Source organism: Microtus oregoni, unplaced genomic scaffold (genome assembly GCF_018167655.1).
Source record: "Microtus oregoni isolate MIOR12 unplaced genomic scaffold, Mior012 000020F_ref0000438, whole genome shotgun sequence".
In the NCBI taxonomy this organism is placed as follows: Eukaryota; Metazoa; Chordata; class Mammalia; order Rodentia; family Cricetidae; genus Microtus; species Microtus oregoni.
Genome location: NW_024543079.1, coordinates 13,117,308 through 13,137,166, shown reverse-complemented (window position 1 = coordinate 13,137,166; position 19,859 = coordinate 13,117,308). Strand labels below are relative to the sequence as shown.

Sequence of the window (19,859 nt, the reverse complement as noted above, 5' to 3'; positions counted from 1 at the left end):
TTAGAAAAAAGATTGAAAGACACCCTTGGGCCCTTGAGCCAGGGGTGGGCATGGAGAGCTTGGCACTTAACTGGGGAAGAATTAATAGTCAACACTTAAGAATCCCCAATAGATGTGTGGTGCTGGTGTATTGAAATGCCCCTTGCTTTCAGTCCCAAGAGGCAGATGCTCCATTTCACAGATGACAGGCAGAGGGGAAAGTCACTAGTCCAATGTCTCAGCCAGCAGGTGGCAGAGCAGGATTTGGAGCCTGCGATTGTCACCTAGAACCACAATTTTATTCAGGCTTTCTATCTTTTGGGCCACCCTTGGCTTCCTAAAACCTCTCCTCTGGCCTGGATTGGGGCTCACCCTGTGTGAACTGAGAGACATAGCTCCCCCATGAGCCACTGTCTACATCCAGTCAAGCTCACTCCCCCAGGCCAGTGTCCCAGGAACCCTCTGTAATGAGTGTAAGTGCTTGCAAGGTGGTTCTGCAGGGTGAGTGGACAGGACAGTCCCCAGACAAAGGTGGAACACAACTGAGCATAGCAGCCAGGAATGTGTTTCAGAGGGACCCGAAGTCAAGCTGGAGAGCCGGTGCTAGCTGCATGGCTCTGGGCAGGTCATCGCGTACCTCTGAGCTTCACTGATCCTACCTGTAGAGACAGATGACAGGAACCGTCTTCCTGTGTGAGCACTGTGGATGCTGTCTGTGGTTACAACTGCTGACACCCAGGGGCACCATCGGGATCTGGCCCTTTCTGGTCAGAAGTGGCCCTCTCCCGGCTCCATGTCTCTGGATGCCATGGACAGACAGCCTGACAGTGTCTGTCCCCTCCAGGAGACCCAGTGAAAACCGTCCCTGGCCCCATTTTATCCCTGGCTGCTGTTCTAAGTCCCTCCCCTTATCACTCATCTCCAGGCTGGTTTTTCCCTCCTAAACTAGCTCTGTGTCTCCATAGGAACAGAGCAGGGGGATGGGGAGGGTCCTCCCCCACGGAAGGGAACTTCATCTGGGGGTGGCTGGGAGTGGCTGGCTGGCAGCGCCCGGTGGAGCTTCCCCCACTGCCCCCCCAGACCCCTCCATGAACAGCATGTTCCTCCGACTGTTATTTTTAATGCATTTATCCTGACGCTTAATTTATCCCGCATTGTGATCTGATTTAGCCAAGAGCACTCAGCACTGGGTCTGCATATTCATGAGCCAGTTCATTCATGCTACCCAGAGGATGTCAGGTAGGCAGCCATGGACAAAGGCCCGGGTCCAGGATCTCACTGCAACAAAGGCTATCGTGGGCTGGAGGTTAAGTGCCCAAGCTGCAGCTAGGCAGGCTATGAGTGCAAGGTACACTTCGTGTTTGGGAGTGCCACTGTGCCCAGGCTCTGGAACCAAAGTGGTTTAAACCCTTTCTTTCCATGGCTGATGAGGATACATTGTCTCCAGCAGAAGGGGTCAGTGTGCCTACTGGCCTTGAAGGATAAGAAGGGATCATTCGTGTGCAAGGCACACGGCTTCTTTTTTCTATGTTTACGGGGTGTGTGTGGGTACAAGTATGTGCTCATGTATGTGTGCATGCATGTACAGGTCACAGGTCAACCTCAGGGCCACACACCTTGCTTTTTGACAGGGTCTCTCCTTGGCCTGAAAGCATGCAGGCTAGGCCAGGCCGGTCGGCTGGTGAACCTTAGGAATCTACCTTCCTCTGCCCGCCCCCCCCAGCATCAGGGTGACGCGGTGCGAGCATGCCCCGCTGTTTTCGCGTAGGTTCTGGAGACTGAACTCAGAGCCTCACACTTGACAGCAAGCGCTTTGCTGTCTGAGTCATCTCCCAGCCCCACGGTGATTTGCTCGATACATTTCCCTGTCACCCCGACAGTTACTATTGAGCAGTGGTTCCTCGTGGGGTTTTGGCTTTACAAAGATGGAAGAAGATGGCATGAATACTTGGGAATCTGAGGGACTTGATGAACCCCAGGAGGAGAGAGCATCAGTTCATCAGTCATCCCAAAGCAGATCTGAGGGCCCTACCTCTGTGTGCACACATAGAGGAAAGAAGAGAGCCCTTGCCCTGGCCTCCTGGTTACTGTATGGAAAGCGGCATGGGCTCGGCTAAGCTACCTCAGCACCAGAGGGCTGGCAAGAGCAGTTTCTCCGTCTGGCATAATAGTCTTCAAGGGCTCGAGGCAGTAACAGGAGGTTAGATTTCCAAGCAGGAATAAGAAATCAGCAGCCACTCTTGGCCATTTACGGGGCTCCCATTCCTGCCAATCTTCATGGCCATGGCATGAGAGAGCAGTTACTCAATTGTAGGTGGCGGGCCTGATATGCAGAGAGCCAAGGGCTGAGTTAGCCTGGCTAAGCCCATGGGTTTGTGAGTCAGAATACCTTTGCTACAACATTCTCAGGGTGCCCTTTACCTGCCGTGTGTCCTCTGTGCCTCGGTGGCTTCACTCACATTTCAGGACCGCATCTTGTGACTTTTAAATATGGCTCTAAGGCTTGCTGAGGCAGTCCGCACAACTTAGCCATGCTCACCACGGTGCTAAATGGTGCTCCTGAACCCACTTCCTCCTTCACATTCCGAAGAAACACTATCCTTCTAGACTTTCTTACGAGAACATGGGCTCCCTGAGGGCAGGGACCGTGTCTGTCTTGTTAATTGCTGTGACCCGGGGTTACTTGGTAGTGTTGGCTGAGTAAGACTGTCTGGGTAGTATTTGGGAAGCTACACAGTGCTAAATAGTAGATCTTATTCTCTGTCTTCAGCTTGCTTCATAAAGCATCAAAGAGACAAGTGTCCCCAACAGGTCTTAGTTGTCACTGCTGTGTGTCACGGTCCACCCTGCTGTGCAGACCTGGTCCTTAGGGAATTAGAGGAAGCTTCTGTTCACATGGATGCTAAGAGGTGAGGAGAGGAGGTGAGGAGGAGGCTGGGCTCCCGGAGCAAGTACCAGGACAGCTGCAGACTTTGCTTCCCCCAGCCTGGGGGGCCTAGAAAGCTCTTTGCTCTTATCACTTGGAAATCTTCAGATCTTTAGAGACCAGGGGGCCTAGAGTCTGCAGCCTGCCTAAAGTGGACTGGGGTGAGAGGCTGCCACTGGAGACTCCCTTACACAGGACAGTGGTTCCCAACCTCACTCTCGTCCGGATCTGCAATTTCTTGGAAGAGTTAGTTACTCAAGTGGTCCAAGAGTCACCAAACGGCTGACCTTGAACACAGTGAGTCTGCTGCACCCAGCAGTTTCCATGACTGTCACCCCACCTCCTTGCTGGAGCTCACAGAGCTGCTGGAGCCTCTCTGGCCTGCACACAGACACACAGAAGTAACTGATGAGCCAGTCACTCAGCTGACGGCAGCCTGAGCTCCAGCCACAGCCGCCCCGCCCCGTGGGCCTCACCATCTGTGTGGCTCAGTGTCTGGGACTCCACCCAGCTCTGCCTGAGTGCACTAGGGCTAGAGTCTCCAGGACAGGGAACTCCCAACCCCCATCCCAGATGGCTGGCAGGACCGTCCCCTCTAGGTAGGACAACCATCTGTGGCAGTGGCTTCCACTTTTGCTTCCCTTCCTCTCATGGCTTTCTCCTTCTCCCAAGTTCGTTAACCACTTGCACCAAACCCTCTCAGGGCCAGCATTTGGGAAGCCCAAGCTGAGGGCCTCCCTCAGACACGCTGCCACTCCCACACACATTCTTCTTCATTACATTTGTTTATTTATGCATATGGAGGGCACACCCAGAGTGGCACTCAGGTAGAAGTCAGAGACCATGTGGAGCCAGTGGATAGTGGGGAGCCAGCTGCACCTCCACTCCTAGACAGGAGTCAGGCGCAAATCCTGAGCTGAGGACTCTATATTGAACCAGGGAGGTGCTGATTTCTCTTAGCAGTCACTGGGTAAGCACCTACTGTATACTGAAGTTGTTTTGTTTTGTTTTGTTGTTTTATTTTGGTTTTGGTTTTTGAAGGCAGGGTTTCTCTGTGTAGCCTCCTGGAACTCACTCTGTAGACCAGGCTGGCCTCGAACTCACAGAGCTCTGCCTGCCTCTGCCTCCCAAATGCTGGGATTAAAGTTGTGTTCCACCACCACCCAGCTTGTATACTGAAGTTTTAAAACGTAAGTAAGAATAGGTGTACTTGGCCTGGGGAGGTCAGAGCTTACAGAGGAAGAGAGATTTGTCAACCTGTAGGTGGAGGATTGAGGTGTGTTCAGGAGAACCTGGCAGGTGGAGCCATCCTTAAGACACATTATTAAGCCCTTGCTGTATACAAAGCACTGTGTGGATGGAAGCAGTGAGAGGAAACATTTATTAAGCTCTGAGTGTGTGCCAGGCTGAGAAGTTTCCTCCCATCTTTTGCCTCAGGTCTTCTCATAAGAAGCCCGTGAAGTGGGAGCCATTGGTGTATCTACCATGTGGAAAAGGTCCAGAGGGTGACGTAACTTCTAAGATCACAGAGCTGGGAGTGGCGGGGCTGGGCTTCAAGAACCTGGATCTGTCACATTCCTAACCCCCAACACTATTTTTTCCCCTCAAATCAGACCAAGGTCTGTGGCTTTTGTCTTAGACACCCACTGAGTGAACCAGTTTTAAAGAGAGCAAGCCTTGGAAGCAAACCAGGCCAGGCTCCCAGCAGGCCTTCACCTGGGTCCAGCTCCTACAGGGAAGCCCTGATCCTCAGCAGGGGCTGAGCCTGGCCTGTGACCTGCCTGCAGGAATACAGGACACCCGGAGTTGCCCCCATTTCACCCTGAAGGGTCAGAGAGGGGGCTGGACCGGAATCCTCTTGTCTTTGTTCATTGGTCTCAGATACGAACTGATTCAAGACTTGGTAAAAGCCCCTGGCTTGGACATGCCTCATGACCTAGCCAAAGGTCACCAACGCAGGACCTGACTGATGATAGGAGAGTGTTCTGTTCCTGTCAAAAATGGGGGACAGGCTGGGGCTTTGTTGGAAGGGTTCTTGCCTAGTGTACCCAAAACCCTGGGCTCCATCCTCAGCACTACCTAAAAACAGATATGTTAACACACACCTGAAACCCCAGCACTCAGGAGGTGGAGGCAGAAAGCTCAGAAGTTCGAGGTCATCCTTGGTTACATAAGTTAGATGCCAACCTGGGCAGTGTAAAACCCTGTCTCCAAGCAACGCAAGCACCTTGATGCTTAGTGGTAGAAACACACTATCCAGTGTGCTCGCTGACTCAGTGGTCATACATTCAGGCAGGGCACAGTGGAAACCGTGCTGTCGTGGTTTCTGACCTGGGTAGACTCAGGGCCACAGTGACTTGATGCTGGAGTTAATGTCTGACAGGTGAGACCTCAGCTGGGCTGCCAGTCCTAACATCGCCATGGCCCTGAGGCTGTCTCTTTCTGAAGAGGGCTAGATTGAGCTTCCCAGCGTGGTGCTTGGGTTACAAGCACAAGAGATCCAGGAGCACTGAGCGGAAGCTGCAAGGCCTCTATGACCTGATCTTGAAAATCACATGGTTACAGTACTTCCACCATAGTCACGGCTCACACAAATGACTCAGATCTCCTCTCGGGGTGACAGCATGTAGAACTAGAGGTACCACTGCGGGCTTCTTTGGTCACGTTATTTTCCACAAATATAAACGACCACTGAAGTCAACAGGTGGCAGATGGCATCAAACTTGAACCTTGTGGGTGAGCAGCTTCCTCGAGGGGGAGAGCAGCACCGGACAGGGCAGTGGTCTGGTTAGATGCAGTGTGGCTTGCAGGTCACTTCCAAGATGTGGGCTACAGGACTTGCGGTGGCAAGGCACAGCTGCGCTGGCCGGAACAGAGCCTCGTGTGTTTGTCTGCCCGGTCCTCATCCACAGCCACCTACCTGACTACCCACCTACTCACTCATCTCGGCATCCTTTCCCTTACCCTGCCCCAGCTGCAGGCCTCCGTTAGTTCTGGTGTAGCTCAGTTGACTCAGCTGTAAGCTGTCCCTCACAAACCTCACAGGATTATTTGAGTCAATCAGCCAGTAGATGGAAAGTTTGCAGAGCGGTCCCCAGGATATAGTAAGTACTCCATGAGTATTAGTACCCGGAATGTTACTGCTCTGTGAACGTTTGCTATTCAGCAAATGTAATTTATTGTTATCATCACTGCTATTGTTATTCATCTTCCATTTTGTTGTTTGTCAGGACGGGGTTTCTCCGTGTGGCCCTGGCTGTCCTAGAATTCACTATGTACACACATTTCAGATCACATTTTGCTGTTCACTAAATGTGAGCCTTACCTGCTGTCTAACCTTTCCGGGTATTACATCACCATTATAGTTTTTATTTCTGAAGCACGGCTTGCTCTTTGTGTAGTCTCCTGCTCCTTGCTCGTTGTGGCAGCTTCCTGTATTATTTCTTTAGACAGACTGACTGTATTTATTTTACACGCTGGATCCTCCAGGGCCCATACTAGAGATCTTGGGGGAATCTGACCCTTTGTCTTGTGTTTTTCTGTTTAGCTTAAGATGGCTTTTTTTTTTGGTATATGTATGTGTGGTGCTTTGAATTTAATTTTGCTTCCCAGTTAGACCTGTGCCTATGGGAACTCACTGAAAACCATGCTAGTATTTGGGGAGAGTTGATTTTGCTTCTGTTGGGCACCTGGGAATATCATGAACTTCATTTTCATGTTTCTCACACTTTCAACAATTGCACTGCATCTTACAAAAAGTTAAGGCCATAAGTCTCAGGCTAAGGAGTCAGCTCAGGTCTTAGCTGGAGAGATAGGAAATTGGTGCAATGTTTGCCATGCAAGAGTGGAAACCTGAATTTGATCTCTCCCACTGATACCCTGACACCCCAGCACCAACGAAGCAAAGACAGGAGTATCCCTGTAGCTCACTGACCAGCTAACCTAACCTATTTGGAGAGACCGGGTCTTAGGGAGGGACCCTGTCTCAAAAACAAAATAAACAACAAGAACAATAACAAAAATCCTGGGGTGACGTCTCGGTGGATGAGATCATTTGCTACCCAAAAACAAGGAGCTGAGTTCATATCCTCAGAACCCATGTAACAGGCTGAGGGTGATTTGTGCGCGCCTGTAATGCCTTCTTCTGGAATGGTGGGGTGGAGACAAGAGGTGGCTGGAGCTTGCTGGCTGCCAACCTACTCCAGGATTTGTGAGAGAGCCTGTCTCAAAGAAACAATAGAGCAGGACACTCAGCGTTGTCCCCTGGCTTCTACACAAATGACATGTTAGACAAACAGGACTGTGTAGTATTGTCTGTGTGTGTTTCTGTGTGTATACGTGCGTGAGTGCATGCACCTACACACTGTATAACATGCATACTTGTGCACGCACACAATGTGAACATCTTCTAGGAAATGACAGGTCAATCTCTTGTCTCCATATACCTGCACACATGCATACTCATTCATATACATGAACACATAAAGACATAAATAATTTATAAGACTTAAGAGCACAATTTGATGAATATTTGACAAAATATTTAAATTAGGCATCATTATGGGAAACATACATATCTCCTCCATCCAGAGAGGAAACCACTGTTCTAATGGTTACTGGTTATGAAGTGGCATACAAATAGGACTGTGGAGCATTGTGTATATGCGTATTTGAGTGTGGACATGTGTGTATGTATATGTGTGTGAGTATGAGACCTGTACCAGCAGGTCATTCCATGGCAGATTGCTGAGAGAGAGAGAGAGGATTAGAGAATGAGAAGAGAGGAACGCTGGGGTCAGGAGGCCTTGCCCACGTGATATCTTACGCCAAGCATGTTCCTGGTTTAAGACAAGGGGCTACGTTCCTTTTCCATACATCTGGGCCTCAAGGAGAGCCTCGGATGAGTCTGGGTCCCATGTGTTTATGTGGCATGTGACTATGTGTGTGTATGTGGATGTGTGTGTATATGTGCATGTACGTGTATTTATGTGGCATGTGACTATGTGTGTGTATGTGGATGTATGTGTATATGTGCATGTACATGTGTTTATGTGGCATGTGGCTATGTGTGTATATGTAGATGTGTGTGTATATGTGCATGTACGTGTATTTATGTGGCATGTGACTATGTGTGTGGATGTGGATGTATGTGTATATGTGCATGTACGTGTGTTTATGTGGCATGTGACTATGTGTGTGTATGTAGATGTATGTGTATATGTGCATGTACGTGTGTTTATGTGGCATGTGACTATGTGTGTGGATGTGGATGTGTGTGTATATGTGCATGTACGTGTGTTTATGTGGCATGTGACTATGTGTGTGTATGTGGATGTGTGTGTATATGTGCATGTACGTGTATTTATGTGGCATGTGACTATGTGTGTGTATGTGGATGTATGTGTATATGTGCATGTACATGTGTTTATGTGGCATGTGGCTATGTGTGTATATGTAGATGTGTGTGTATATGTGCATGTACGTGTATTTATGTGGCATGTGACTATGTGTGTGGATGTGGATGTATGTGTATATGTGCATGTACGTGTGTTTATGTGGCATGTGACTATGTGTGTGTATGTAGATGTATGTGTATATGTGCATGTACGTGTGTTTATGTGGCATGTGACTATGTGTGTGGATGTGGATGTGTGTGTATATGTGCATGTACGTGTGTTTATGTGGCATGTGACTATGTGTGTGGATGTAGATGTGTGTGTATATGTGCATGTACGTGTGTTTATGTGGCATGTGACTATGTGTGTGGATGTAGATGTGTGTGTATATGTGCATGTACGTGTGTTTATGTGGCATGTGACTATGTGTGTATATGTAGATGTGTGTATATGTGCATGTACGTGTGTTTATGTTGTATTTGAATGTGCTTGTTTATGAAAGTGTGTGGTGTGAAGGCCAGAGGTCAAGGTCAGGTATTTTCCTCAGTAGCTTCTCTACTTGGGTTTTTGAGACAAAGTCTTCTATTGAGATTGGAGCTCACTGATTTAGGTAGACAAGGGATTGTCTCTGCTCCTCAGGGCTGGGCTTACAGGCACACACACCCCAGCCTCTCATGGGTGGTGGGCATCTGAATGTCGTCTGTCATGCTTGCGCAGTAAGCACTTCGTCTACCGGGCAGCATTCCTTATCCTGGCGATTGTCTGTGAGACTCACTCACGCATCTTCCATGGTGATAATTTGGCCTCCTCATTTCTGGGCACCGTTTGCTGCATGAGCATCCCACAGTTCATTCAAGCACTCTCCTGTTGATGGACATTTGGGTAGTCTCCAGGTTGTCACTATTACAAGTACAACTTCCATGAAATTCTGGTAAGACAATTTCTATGAGCATAGGACTTCCTTTTCTTGGTAAATACCCAGGAAATCACCTGGAAATGGAGTCCCTGGGTGCTGGCTGGGATGATGCTGCCAAAATTTTCTCAGGTGACTGTGACATATTCCTGAGAATTTCAAGGGCTTTGTCCTCACTGGCACTTGGCATGGCCAACCTTTAATTCTTGCTATCCTGACGAGATTGTAATGGGATTTAACTGTGGTCCTGATTTGTATTTTCTGGTAATTAATGGCCCAGAACTGTTTTTTTTACATAGGTCGGCGACACTGACAAATTTGATTTGCGCTCCCATCTGTCCCCCTCCCCCTTTCCCTGAATTTGGAATTAATTGGAATTCCCTGAAAAAGTAAAGTAGCTCCCTTCCCCATCTATGACTCTCGCAGCTTTGCTGGGACAGCGGTGAGCTTCCCAGGCAATTAGAAGAAGGTCTGCTGTGTGCCATTGTCTCATTTCCAGAGCAGAAACCCCAACTGCAGCCGGTGCCGAGCCGCTAACTGAACAGTTAATGGCATCCGCAAACATTTAACGAACGGCTCCTGCGAGCCCAGGAGGGGCAGCTCCAGGACACCACTGAGTCTGGGGCAGAGTCTCTAATGAAACTAATTGATATTTCTGCAGCAAAACACGTAAATATTCACACTAATTGGCATAAAATAGTTTCATAGTCATTGAGGTCAGATTTTTGCCCACATGTGAATCAACCGCCAATTAACTGCAAAGGAACCTTCTGTCTACAGGGATCCTTGGGTTCCAGGCTGCAGAGAAAGGATTGTGAGTCTGCATCAACGGCTTGTCCGTTCTGCAGATTCGGGATGACTTGGAAAATCCTGTCAAACTTTTGTGTATAGTGGTGACAATGATTTTGAACAAGATGGTTCCTTTGAGTTCTAGAAATCCATAGCCAAATTCAGAGAAATAAACGGACATGGGGATGAGCACCGGTGATCCCAGCACTGGGGCGGTGGCATGAGGGTCAGAGGTTGAAAGCCAGCCTCAGCTACTTGGTGAGTTCAAAGTCAACCTAGGCCACATAAGACCTTATCTTAAAGACAAAATGAAATGACAGTTACAAGTGGCTAAGGGGTGTGGTTACTGATAAGTTGCAAACTGAGGTTATTGAAGAAATGGGGTTTCTGGTTCCTTCCCTGCTGGTGGTGAGGGTTTTGTCTTACCTGGGACCCTGTGTCTATATCTCTAAGCAGCCAGTAGTGGTTGATGTAGAGGAAGTTTGTAGTGGCACTGCGTGGTCCAAAGTCACATGGCTGATTGCCACGGCGGCTCCCTCTTTCCACCTTGCTCATCCAAGCCCATCAGGTCACCACGCCTGACTTCTAAAACTCACAGCGTTTGGGGTTTTGTATCTAGATTGACCGTGAATGACCTTTTATGTGGGAGGCCAGATTTCATTTTCTCGTATGGATATCTAGTTTGGCAGCTCTTACCCCCTCCCCCATTTCAGAGGAGCCAGGCTGTGGCTCTGGTCTGGGACTCTATTCTGCATCCTGACCTGTGGCTCTCTTTCTGGACTGTCACCTCACTAATCGACTTACTGTGGTTGGTTTTCTGTGTGCAAGTGTATGTGTGTGATGCGCATGTGTTTGCACATTCACATGCTTGTGCCAGAGTGTATAGAGACCACAAGTCTATGTTGTGTTAACTTCTGTTCACCACTTTATTTTTTGAGACAGGGTCTCTCACTGAAGCCGGAACTCACTGAGTGGCTGGATTGGCTGGCCAGTGAGCCCTTTTCTCTGCCTCCCAGCACTGGTATAATAGGAGTGTTTCATGCCTGGCATCCTAGGTGGATATTGCAGACCCAAACCCAGGTCCTCGGGCTTGCACAGCTGGCAATTTTGCCCTCTGAACCATCTCCCCAGCCTGCTGTGGGATGATCCTTCTGTACACTATGAATATGCATTTTTCTCATTGGTTAATAATAAAACTGTTGGTCTATAGAAAGGCAGGATAAAGTTAGGCAGGACAATCAAACTGAGGACTCAGATGAAGAAGGGTGGAGTTGGGCAAGATGTCAGTGAGGCAACCAAGAAGCAAGATGCTAGAGGATCGGGAAAGCCATGGGCCACGTAGCAATACATAGATTGATTAAAAAAAAAAAAGAAGTTCATTTAAAACTAAGAGCTAGTTAGTAATAAGCCTGAGCTATTGGCCAAGCATTTTGTACTTAATATAAGCTTATGTGTGTTTATTTGGGACTGGGCAGTTGGGACAGGAAAACTCTGCTTCCGTCTACACCAGCCCTGACTGTATAGTTTGTTTGCATTTTAAACTTCATCTTGCAATGATAGTAGGCTGCATGTGAGCTGAGAGGAAAAACATACTGCTTCCATGTTTTCTTTACCAGCTGGCTCCCTAACATCCTATACACCCACAGCACGATATCACTCCCAGGATGGGGATCGAATCGATCTACTGGCCTTACTCAGATGTGTCCAGCTTTACCTGTACTAGTTTGTCCCCAGGTATGCATGTGTGCTTCCTCCTGTTATCCCTAACCCCTGGCCATCACTAATCCATCCTCTGCTTCTATAATTTCAAAATTGCTACCTACGTGAGAATATAACATGTGACTTTTGGGCACGGGCCTTTTTGAGACTGGCATAAATTCCCTTGAGAGTCACACGTGTGGTGGTGAGTGCATCTGTGTTTGCTCCTTTTTATGGCCAAGTAATATTTTTTCATTTTGTTTTGCCTTTTTTTTTTGGAGTCAGGGTCTGATACTACAGCCCAGGATGACCTTGAATTTGCGGCCATTCTTCTGCTTCAGCCTCCTGAATGCTGGGATTACAGACACAAGGCAGTATTTGGCCACATATCCTAGACTAGCCTCAAGTGCTGTGTTCTATAGTAATTGTATGCTTACTTTTTTTTTTTTGGTTTTTTGAGACAGGTTTTCTCTGTATAACAGCCTTGACTGTCCTAGAACTCACAGAGATCCACCTGCCTCTGCCTCCCAACTGGTGGGATTAAAAGCATGTGCTACTACACCCGGCTTGCTTACTTATTTTTAAGAGACTTTTTTATGTATGTGTGATGATGTATGTGTGTGTGATGATGTGTGTGTGATGATGTATGTGTGTGTGATGATGTGTGTGTGATGATGTATGTGTGATGATGTATGTGTGTGTGATGATGTATGTGTGTGATGATGTATGTGTGATGATGTATGTATGTGTGATGATGTATGTGTGTGTGATGATGTATGTGTGATGATGTATGTGTGTCCAGAGTCTCTGCATGCCAACAAGCATGCTCGCAGACACTGAGCTGCAGTCCCAGCATAGGACTTGGTGGTTGGTTTTTTGTCTGTCTTTCTTTTCTCCCTTCCTCCCTCCCACCTCCCTCTTCTTTTTTTTAAAGAGCTGTTTAGGTTCATTGAGAAGTTGAGCCAAAGATACAGTGTTTGCAATATTCCGTCCTTCCTGTGCCGATGGTCCCACTTGTTTTTTTTTTTTTTTTGTTTTTGTTTTTTTGTTTTTCCAAGACAGGGTTTCTCTGTGGTTTTGGAGCCTGTCCTGGAACTAGCTCTGTAGACCAGGCTGGTGGTCCCACTTGTTACAACTGGACACTGATGCTTAGTTGACGGCCAGAACCACTGTTCACTTGCCTGTCGCTGGGGTATGGTGCATCCTCTGAATCTGGCAGATTCCTAATGACCTTAATCCACTACCAAATGGAGAATTTTCACTGCCCTAAAAGTACTCTGTGCTTGTCCAGTTCACCGCTCCCTCTCCCCCAACTGCTGGCAACCATGGTTTTGCTTTCTCCAGGTTGGCATAGGGTTGGGAACATACAGCACAAAGCCTTCGCAGAGGGCACGCTTTCACTCGGTTATAGACATGCAGATTCATCTGAGTCACCTTTTAGGGCCAGATCCCTTCCCTTCGGGCACTGAATACTGCGCCACTGATTGGCTGTGCTGTGTCTTTCTTACTCAACCCCTCACTGAAAAACATCTTGTTTGCTTCCCAGTTTTGGCGGTCACGGGCTATCTGCAGTAACCATTCATGTACAACTTTCTGCATGGATGTGTTCTTATCCCCTTGGGCTCATACCAAGGGCAGAGCTGGTATGAGTTGTGGGGTTACATAGTGCTCTGTTTTGTGAGAAGCCACCCAACTATCTTCCCAAAGTGACTTACTACTTGGCCTTCTCATCAGCTGTGAATGTTCCCGCTGCATCACATCCTGCCAGCATCTGGCAGGAGTGTTTTTGATTTCTGTCACTCTAATAGACAGGTCTATAGAGGTAGACGACATTCTCATGGTGATTTGTAGTCACTGAACAAATACAGTGCTGAGCAGGTCTTGTGTACCCACTGCCTGCCATCTGTGTGTTTCGGGGATGGGCAGTAACTGCTAAGATCTTTTTCCTGTTTAAAAACATCAGGGGAGGGGGCCAGAATGGTGCACCAGGCATGAATCCCAATACTTGGGAGGCAGAGGCAGGTGGATCTCTGTGAGTTCAAGGCCACTCTGGTTTAGATAGTGAGACTCCACTCTCTACCCTACCCCACCCCCCAAAAAATAGGGGAAACAGTGAGATGACTCAGTGGGTAAAGGTACCTGCCCCCAAGTCTGACACCTGCGTTTGATCCTGGGAGCCAATGCGGTGGAAGGAGAGAACCAGATCCCTCGAGTTGTTTTCTGACAACCACGTACTCATGGTAGTACACTACCCCGCCCTGTGCACATTAAATAAATAAATATAGGCCGGGCGGTGGTGGCGCACGCCTTTAATCTCAGCACTCGGGAGGCAGAGACAGGCGGATCTCTGTGAGTTCGAGACCAGCCTGGTCTACAAGAGCTAGTTCCAGGACAGGCTCCAAAACCACAGAGAAACCTTGTCTCAAAAAACCAAAAAATAAATAAATAAATAAAAATAAATAAATAAATAAATATAATCTTTAAAAAAAATCAAGTTGGGTTCAGCTAGTGGGTACTTGCTGTGAAAGCTTGGTGCCTTGACAGATCCCTGGAATCTAACTGCTAATCTAATCTAAATTCACTTAAACTTTCATATGTATGTATGTGTGCCGAATGTCTCATACATCTGTGCATGCCTCTAAGTGTGAATGTTCATGTGTGAGAGTGTGAGCACACATGTTCCATGGGACACACATGGAAGTCAGAGGACAACCTTGGGTGTCAGTCCTTAGCCTCCCACCTTCTTTGAGTCAGGATCTCCTGCTGTCCACCGATGCTAAGCCATAGCTGGCCCCTAGGCTTCTGGGGATTCTCCTGCCTCTGCCGCCAGTTTTTGTCACAGGCATCTTACGGTGACAGATATCCACTACCAAACCTGCATCTGGCTTTCCATGGGTTCCGGGGATGCAAACGCTGGTCCTGTTTCCTCAGCCCCTCAGTTCACCTTTTTAATGCGAGTATTTTGCGAATTCTTTAAGACTTTCTCACCATACAACACCATCTTCGAAAACTTGTATTTTTGCTTCTTCTGTTCCGATTTGTGCATTCTCTTGTCTTATTTCATTGTCTGTTACATAACACCAAGCACACATAATGATGGTAGGCTGTTAATCTAGAGGGAGAAGCATTCCATTTCCCGCTGTAAAGTATGATGTGGGCCATAGGGTTTCATAGATGCTCTTTATAAAATTCCTGGGATGCTAACAACTTTTAAATTATTAACAAGTGTTGAATTTTGCCAAATAAAAATTCCTACATTTCTTGAAATCATTACTTTTAGGCCATTCTGTTACAATGGTGAATCAGGGATGGTGAGCTGGCTTAGTGGGTAACACTACCAGCCTCCAAGCCTGACAGCCTGGGCCCAGCATAACAGGAGGGAACTGACTCCAGCAAGTTGTCCTCTGACCGCCATGTCCCCTGAGTCACATCAATAAATACAAGTATAGCTCAGACTTTTTTTTTTCAAGATACGGTCTCTCTGTACTGTAGCTCTGGTTGTTCTGGAACTCGCTCTGTGGATCAGGCTGGCATTGAACTCACAGAGATCCGCCTACCTCTGCCTCCTGAGTGTTGGGATTGAAGGTGTGCGCCACCACCACAGCCCAGCAACTTAAAAATTTTGAAGTGTACCGGGCATGGTGGTGCATGCCGTTAATCCCAGCACTATGGAGGCAGAGTCAGGCAGATCTCTGAGTTCAAGGCTAACCTGGTCTATAGATCAAGATAATTTTATTATTTTAGAGTAGCTACTAAGGGTCCGTTCCCATCTTCTTGGGAGATGTTTTTCTTTAATCTTACCTAAGCCCAAGGCTGAGACAGATCTACCTCTGTGGGGCGTAATTTCCAGAACATCTGCCCTTTCGATGGCAGATGTTCCTGAATCCATGATCCATGTAGGGGGAATTGCTCACTTATCTGACTTTCTGCCCTCCGTGGTCCCAGACGTGGTGTAGCCTCAGCATGGTACCCTTAACCTCAGTGGAGCTCCACTCTCTGCTCTCCTGGTTCTTCCTTGTGTCTGGCATGGATGGCAGCTTTATTTCTTTCTGCATAATTTTATGTATGTATGTATGTATGTATGTATGTATGTATGTATACAATATTCTGTCTGTGTGTATGTTTGCAGGCCAGAAGAGGGCACCAGACCTCATTACAGATGGTTGTGAGCCACACCATGTGGTTGCTGGGAATTGAACTCAGAACCTTTGGAAGAGCAGGCAGTGCTCTTAACCACTGAGCCATCTCTCCAGCCCCGTTATAAACATTTTTCAGTGATTTTAGCCAGGCATAGTAGTGCAGGCCTTTAATCCCAGCACTTGGGTGGAAGAGGCAGGCAAATCTCAGAGTTCAAGGCCAGCCTGGTCTATAAATAATGAGTTTCAGGATAGCCAGAGCTACACAGTGAGACCCTGTCTCAAAAAAGAAAACAAAAAAGAAAAAATTATTTTATTTTTAATTGTGTGTGTGTGTGTGTGTGTGTGTTCACATGAGTGCATGTACCCCATGAGGGCAAAAGGGTGGTGGATAAACAGGCGCTGGAGTTACAGGTGGCTGTGAACCATACTGTGGGTGCTGAGAACTAAACCCAGATCCTCTGAAAGAACAGTCAGTGCTTTGCACCGCTAAGCTATCTCGCTAGACCCCTGTTAGGGGTTAGGGTTAGTTTGTTGTTTTTTAATCTCGCATTTTACAATTAGGGGTTTCCCACCTTTGGACACTGTGCGTGGGTCAGTCCTTCCATCCGGGATGATTTTCACCCAGATACCAGCAAGGACATTCTTTTGTCCCCTTTACTCTTGTGCTTCGCAATGTCATTCATTTGTTCTGTGTTTATTTTCTTTCAGCAAATCCTACCGGCGTGCGCCACCACAACCGGCTGTTCTGTGTTTATTTTCATTTTGCTTGAGCTTGGTTGGATTTTTGGGAATGGTCTTTGAGATGGAAGTCTCGTGGAGTCCCAGCTAGCCTTGAATTGGCTAAGTAGCTGAGGATGGTCTTGAACTCTTGATCCTCCTGCCTCAACTCCCCAAACTAGGATTCTAGGAATGCACCAGCACAACTGGGCCCTTTGACTCTTTCCCTCAAACATTGCTTTCTCAAGGCCTTCTACCTGATTAACCATCCAAGATTAATAATCGCCACGAACTCCAGCATCCACCACACCTCTACGTTTCTTTCTTTTTCTATTTATTTTACTTTTTGAGAATTTCATACATGTATACAATGAGATAAGACCAAATCCATTTCATTCCCCACTTTTGCAACAGGTCCCCCTCCAGCATATCTATCTGTCTATCTATCTATTTATCTATCTATCTATCTATCTATCTATCACCCACTGAGTCCAGTCAGTGCCGCTCATATGCGCATGTCAGATCTAGTAAGCACATCACTCCCCACTTCCTGCTTTGTGTTTGCACTCACTTCCCTTTGTGAGATGCAAGCCAATGGGGACAGGTCCCTTATCTGCCCTGATTACTAAAGACTCCAAAATTCTTAGAACAGTGCCTGGCACACAGTAGGTCCTCAATATTTCTCAAATTAGTTGAATAAATGAAACAGAATTTTCAGAAACTGGAGCCCTCCTATTGGACTGAGAGAGAAATAAGGATGTAGAAAAGGAAAGAGAAGTGCTCAGGGTCACTCGAGGAGGTGCTCAAGGTTACTCGGGGAGGTGCTCAAGGTCGCTCGGGGAGGTGCCAGTGCTGGGACCAGGACAACTGCTCTCCATCTCTGCCCAGCACTTCACAGTTGTTAGGACCAGGACAACTGCTCCCCATCTCTGCCCAGCACTTCACAGTTTTAAGCACACTTGTGTTTGTCACCTTCAGGACCAGACATCAGCAAAGAAAGGAAATGTTCTTGGTGTCCAGGTGGGAAGGAAAGATGTGCAGTCCCAGCATGGCTGACCACGTTCTGCTTCTGGAAGTGAGGTCCTCGCTGGCTTCCATCCCATGCCGCTCCCTGGCTGTCTCCTCCATCTCAGCTCACAGCCTTTCAGCCTCTTGCTTGGCCAAAAACTTGCCATTTTGTTGTTGTTAGGAGACAGGGTCTCTATGCATCCCTGGCTGTCCTGAAACTCACTCTGTAAACCAGGCTGGCCTTGAACTCACAGAGATCCCCTGCCTCTGCCTCCTGAGTGCTGGAACTAGATTTGCCACTTCTTAACTATCTACCCAGCGGTTTGCCAGGCTCTGTCCAGGGTCTCTTGGGTAACCTTGCCCATGCCATGCCTTTGGTCATTTTTTTCTCCAGGCCCAGCCTTTCCCCCTCATTGCCCATTTTCCTGGCATTGTCTTACAAGGCTCTGGAGAGCGCGGAGACTCCTTGGGAACAGGAGAAAAGCCTTGACTTTGAAGGCAGAGTACCAGCCTCACACGACTCCGAGCCTGACCTCCTGAGGAAAACCATCCCCTCTCATCCCGTCCTCACGTCCAGGAAAATCAGCTGACAGGTGACTCCAAGACACCTCTCACTGAAGTCCCAGGTGGGTTTTGAGGACCCCTTCCTGTGCCTAGACTTCCAGCCCTCAAAACCAGAGCCCCATTTCTGTCCTTTTCCCTTACCTCCTCACGGCTCCGACAGCGACTGTGGAGATGACTTCCTGGGCATCTCCCTGGCTTTGCCTTCCTCTCCCCACACCAGCCAGGTCTAGACCCTAGCAGCTCTCCTCAAGACACTCTCCATAGCCCTTCTCCCTAGGGCATCACCACCTCTCCACAACCTCACCCCCACCCACAGTCCCACCTCCTCTCCACAGCTCTCCTCAAGACACTCTCCATAGCTTTTCTCCCTACAGCCTAACCCCCCCTACAGTCCCACCTCCTCTCCACAGCTCTCCTTCATCCTGGCCTGCTCACACCCTGTCTGTGTGCTGAGCCTCAGGCTGGCTCTGCTCTGATTCTAAGATGGATGCAAAGTCCTTTGCCTGCAGCAGAGAGGCTTTCCTGAGCCAAACTCCTCAGACACACTTGGACAGTGCCCCCCCTCCCCATTCCCCATCCTCTTCTGTCTTGCCAGCCCTGGCCAGAAACCCTTCCCTTTTCTCCCTGCCTGCAGACGCCACAGTAAGACCTGTCCTGCACAGTGTAGCCAATAGCCCTCCATTATGAAAGAATGAAAGACAGGTACAATCTGGACCCACACAGTGCACGCCCATGTGGGCGTGGCTATAGAAATCTTTGTAAATTGACTAGGTCTCCTCTAAAACCAAGATGTGGAGCTACTAGTAGGACCAACCAGACTGGGTGGCCCGGGGTCCCCAGAGGACACACAGGTTAGGGCCGTGAGACTCTGGATGGGGCTCACAGGGTGCTCAAGCAGGTGGGAGCTAGATGTCCCTCTGCAGGTGTGTGTATATGTTGTGTGTTTCCCTGGTGACACTGACTTCAGGGCTAGCTTGAGAGTGCAGGGGCTAGAGAGGGCCTGTGACATATCTGTCCACAGCCTTTATTCTTCCATTTCCATTGCAAGGGTTAATGGCCTCCTGCACACCCACCCACGCCCAGCCAGGTTTTTTATTTTTATTTTATTTTATTGGTTTCTTGAGACACATTTTGTGTTGTCCTGCGAATGGCAATTCAAGCAAGTGCTCTCTGCCCTTTGGAGCATAACTTGAGACAGTCTCCTGACTCTGCTACTTCCTCCGTTTAGGAGCAATTTCATGTTTACGAACCTTGGCTTTCTACTTGGACAATGGGATTTGTAAATTCAGCTGCGGCATCGGGAGGAGCAGCTGAAATGCCTCTCTGAAGCCTCATGGGAAATAAATAGGCCTTCACTCCTTCCACTCCCCAACGTGTGAGCATCTCAAGGCAGGTAACCTTTTTCTTCCTCCTCCTCCTCCTCCTCCTCCTCCTCTTTCTTCTCCTCTTCTTTCTCCTCCTCTTCCTTCTCCTCCTCTTTCTTCTCCTCCTCTTTCTCCTCCTCTTCCTCCTCCTCCTCCTCCTCTTCTTCTTCTTCTTCTTCTTCTTCTTCTTCTTCTTAAGATTTATCTATTTGTTTTTATATATGCATTGGTGTTCTGCCCACATGTATGTCTGTGTGAGGGTGACAGACCCCCTGGAACAGGACTTACAGACAATTGTGAGCTGCCATGTGAGTGCTGGGAATTGAACCCGGGTCTTCTGAAAGAATACCCAGTTTTATTAAACAT

The 19,859-nt window shown here is 48.1% G+C and overlaps 1 long non-coding RNA gene across 1 annotated transcript; it reads left to right on the top strand.

The window, feature by feature from the left end:
* The first annotated feature begins 5,966 nt into the window (after positions 1 to 5,966).
* Positions 5,967 to 19,503, top strand: LOC121459997. The gene is made up of 3 exons (XR_005976025.1): positions 5,967 to 6,009; positions 17,960 to 18,191; positions 19,358 to 19,503. It is a non-coding gene; the product is annotated as an uncharacterized LOC121459997 (long non-coding RNA).
* Positions 19,504 to 19,859: the final 356 nt, after the last annotated feature.